This window comes from Psammomys obesus, unplaced genomic scaffold, assembly GCF_907164565.1.
Source record: "Psammomys obesus unplaced genomic scaffold, mPsaObe1.curated_primary_1811, whole genome shotgun sequence".
NCBI classification, from domain to species: Eukaryota; Metazoa; Chordata; class Mammalia; order Rodentia; family Muridae; genus Psammomys; species Psammomys obesus.
The window spans coordinates 29,837,470-29,842,171 of NW_026592118.1; the positions used below are offsets into that span (position 1 = coordinate 29,837,470).

Sequence of the window (4,702 nt, forward strand, 5' to 3'; positions counted from 1 at the left end):
GAAATGGTCATCAAGGCTTTGAACAGGATCATTCCCAAGCCACTCCCAATCAGAGAGCAACTACCCACAAGTCTGGTAACCAATGGCCTCCAGCCACTGCCTCACCTGGAGAAAGCAACCAATTCTACATTAGTCCTCAAATACCAAAACAAATCACCTAATAGAACCAGGACTTGACTTTTATTACTTAAAAAAAAGCTGCATATTTATTTTGCTTTCTGACTCTGTGCTTGTGCTTTCAACACTTTCACAGGCCTAACCACCCTCAGTAAGGAAAGCCCACTTGATGATCCTGTCATGCACACGCTTGGCATACATGGAACCCCACCATAGGCCCTGCTGATGTGCTTCTTTTGTCTTAGACAATCACATAAGAACTTTAGGCCTCACAGCGCAAACCCCTCAAAGCCTGCCTGGGCACACACCAAGTAGAGATTTAGGTGCTTTTCCAACCTTCTTGGTATATAGGTAAACAATCCTATTGCCAGGGGTTCAAGACAGCCTAGTTTTGTTAGAGGCTGTGTTGTAGGAGAGTTTATGATGGTATGGCAAATGCTGGACCATTTTGAGTGCCTCCAAGCATCATCCCCAGAAGAGGAAAACAAACAAACAAACAAACATGGAAACAACCACACTCTTCTGATGGACACTGGGGGTATTCGTACTTTTCTGCTATAGGAATTTGAGCACATTGTGACAGCAGAAAAAGCATCATGGATGTTTTTGGATGAAGAGAGTCGGAAGGTAAGTGGATTTTTGTGTTTTGTTTTATTCTGTGAAGCACTGGCATGAAAAAATTAAAAAATAAGCATGCAGAGAATTAATGAGAGAATTAATGAGAGGGCTGTGTACTGTCGCTACTTTAGGCACATCTCTGTTGTGTGGGACCACTGGGTAAAGCATCTCAAGTATTATGTAGAAGTGGACAGCTGTGGTGACAACCCTGGAGTTATTTAAGAAGGTAACTTCAATGATGTGCAGGAAAAAAAGGTCCCAAGAAACTAGCTCAAGTCTCCATTCTGCCTTTACCAGCCCAACCATTAGAAGCCATTTTAGTTTCTCTGAGCCTTGTTTTCTTTATCTAGAGAAAGGGTGTAATAAGCCAAGTGTAGTAGCACAAGCTTTTAATCTCAGAACTGAGGCAGCGGAAGCAGGTGGGTCTCCATGAGTTCAAGATCAGCCTGGTCTATGTACTGAGTTCTAAGTCTTCCAAGTTATACAGGGAGACCTTTCGAACAAAACCTGAAAGCACCAGTTTCTTATTTCGAGGAAGGTGCTCAAATGTTATCATCATGAGAATCCTCTGATAGTTACTCAAATCCTGGCTGTTGACCCAACCTCCAGAGTTTCTGATTGGGAGCGCTGGGTTGAAGCTTGAGAATCTCCTTGTTGGTCAAATCCTGTCTGAAGTTAGGCTTGGGACTCCTGGTTTCAGGAGCAGAACTTGGAGGCCGGTGGTACTGTCTGGGCTGGGAAAGTATGTCCAAGTATGAGGATCTGAGTTCTGATCCCTCGCCCTTATGTAAGCAGTCAGCTGTGGTAGCATGTGCATGTACTCCTAATACCAGGAGATGAAGACATGGGGATCTTGGGAGCCCACTGGCCAGGCAGTTGAGGCAACTGGTGAGCTCTGGGATCAAAGAGAGACACTGCTTCAAAAAGTAAGGTGGAGAATGAGAGAGTAAAACACCCAGTGTCAGGCTCTGGTCTCCACATGTGCATGCACAGGCCCATTTAGCCACAGGCACATGCAAGCACAGATAGAGGACACACACACACACACACACACACACACACACACACACTGAAAACTATCACTGCAATTGTTATAGTTATCTTCAGGAAAGAGTTTTTACTTTTCCATATTCCATTAGAGAAATTAAGGGGTGGTGGTAATCGCCTTTGAAATAAAGTGAAAATTCTGTACCCAAGAGAGAGCATAAGGAATGTCACAGGAATCTCTAAGCAAGTTTAACTTGGGCTGGAAACATGGCTTACAGAGGACCTGGGTTCAATTCCTGGCACCCACTTGGTCACTCACAGCCATCTGTAACTCCATTCATACAGGACCCAACACCCTCTTCTGGCCTCCTCAGAAACTGTATAAAGGTAGTACATAGACATACATGCAGGCAAAAAATAGTAATATACATAAAATAAAAATAAAATTGAAAAATTTTAAATGTAATCTATGGAATACTAAATAAGTAATTATGCACACCTTGAGTTTATTTAAATATTTGTATACTATAAATTTGCTACCTAACACAACTGGAGAGGAAGTGGAAGTACAGAAATTAGCAAGAGTGGCTCACTGAACACAGGAAGTCCTGGAAATCTTGCAAGACTGGCGGTTCCTTTAAGATGTCTGGCTTAGTTAAATAAAGCCTATCAGGTTAATGAATGGCGAAGTTCAGGTACTTTCGTTTCACGTATCTCCTGCGTTCCAATCCACAGTGTTGCTTTAAAGAATTTGGCGTTTCAAGGAACATAAATCTCAACCCTGGTGATGTGTATCGTCAGCTTTATACCAAAACATTTTAACAGACTCTTAGTTCAAACCTCAAGATACATATTTTTCAAAATGGGGAAAGATGGAGATGATCACAGGCGGTTCTCATGTTCAGCGCAACCCTGCTCTCATTTCCATTAGCAGAGAGTTCTGATAGCAGAGACAGTCCATCTGCAAAGATGTAAATGTCGTTCAGTATTTAAATATGAGCTGAAAGTAATTTAGAATTATTAATTTATTGTTGTCACACATGTGAGATTGTAGGCATTCACCCTTTTGGATGAAAGCATTCTCTCTCTGTTTGGTTTTGTCTTTCAATCAGGTCTCATCCAGAACTCATCACGTGGCCCAGGCTGACCTTAAACTCCCAGCAGTCCTCCTGCCTCAGCCTCCCAGGTGCTGAGGTTACAGGTGCGAGGCTCCATCCTTGATTGTGCAGCACTATCTTCTGAGATTCCCCTTGTCTATGCCCACGAGATAAAAACACGGCTCGAGGACCTGCACGCATAGCATAACACACTTACAGAAACCCAGGGATGCTTTTAAGGAAGAACAGTGATTTGTACAAGACATAAAAACACTATAGTGAATGAGACAAGATGTTCAGAAGGCAGCACAGTGGGGTGTCTCTCTCAAGTACGGCTTGGGGGTGGGGTGGCATCTTGGTTTCCCTCTCTAGAACTTTCTTCTTGACATTACACAATGATTTCCTTTGTCACACAGAAACTCTCCCTTGCGGAATCCTTTTCCACAGTTGGCTTTCGTCATTTCTTGATAAAATTTTTAATGTTCCCCACTTTATTTTTCTGTTACAACAACAGCTGCCCAATCAAACCATCTATCTCTGTGCCCCTGCAAGTGCTTGCAGTGCTGATGAAATGTGTGAGAAGCGCCCTTTGCAGCTCGCTCTTCTCTTGCTGGGCGTTTTCAGTGACTTGGCCTCAGTGATCCTCGGCTGTTTGAACTAAGTTCATTCAATTGTTCTAAAATTTAGAGTTGAGAAATCCTTGTGACTGTTTCCCTTGTTCTGCAGAGATCTGTGTGCAAAAGACAGACTAACCTTAAAACATTTTTTCACTTGCATAGAAGTTACTGTGCCAATTTATGAGTGACATTCAGACACATGATACCGAAAACGTAGTATGTTTTAAAATACTCACAGGTAAGAATAGCTGAAGTTCACCTTATATTTAACCAGAAAGTGGATGCATAAATTTAAATTAAATTAAATTTTCTGCCTGTGTGTGCATGTGGAGGTCAGAGTTTGATATCAAGTGTCTTCCTATATTGCTTTTCACATTATTACTATTGTTGTTGTTGTTGTTTGTATTTGTATGTGTATGTATATGGGTATTCATGTACCACGGTGCATGTAGGGAGGTCAGAGGACATCTTGCAAGAGTTGTGTCTCTCTGTCTACTCTGTGAGTTCAGGTACTGAGTTCAGGCCAGTCAACAGGCCTAGTGAGAACTCACAGCCCCTCCCCCTTATTTTCTGAGCCAGGATTTCTAACTAAAGCTGGAGCTGACCTGCTGGTCACACTGACTGGCCAGTGAGCTCCAGGGATCTTTCTGTCTCTGCGCACCACTGTGCCCATCTTTTATATAGATGTAGTGACTTCGAACTCAGGTCCTCAAGCTTTCCTGTCAGCCATCTCTCCAGCCCATATTACTAAATTCTCTACGTGCCCTAACTTACTGGTTTTTACACCAGCCTTAGGTTCCGGAGTGACGACAGAACTTGCCATGGTCATCTCAAAAGTGTTGATTATTGAGTCTCACTTCTGTGTCATGAGCCATTCTGCCTATCCATCTATGAGTGGACTTGATCAATGCTTCCATATTATTTTATTCCAAGATGCCACCTGGGGTCTCATTTAATATTCTAGAACAAAACAAATCACTACCAACTGTATCAATATATACACATAAATGCAAGGGCCCTCTTCAGCACTCATATACAAACCAGGGCATGGCCCAATGTTGGCTGGATGGCCAGGCACTGAAAGCTCTATGGTCCAGAGTCCTAAGGTAGAACCAAAGAAGACTGGCCAAAAAAAAAAAAAAAAAAGTCAATGAAATGATTTCTAATGATACTCTGCTATACTCAGAGATTGGTGCTTAGCCAGTTATCACCAGAGATGGAAGAACAGTGGATAGGGGTGAGAAAGGAGGGAGTGGGGGAGGGGTC

The 4,702-nt window shown here is 42.7% G+C and overlaps 1 pseudogene; it reads right to left on the reverse strand.

Moving 5' to 3' along the window:
- Positions 1–206: 206 nt before the first annotated feature.
- LOC129681089 (60S ribosomal protein L34-like) lies at positions 207–564 on the reverse strand (annotated as a pseudogene).
- Between the last annotated feature and the right edge of the window lie 4,138 nt (positions 565–4,702).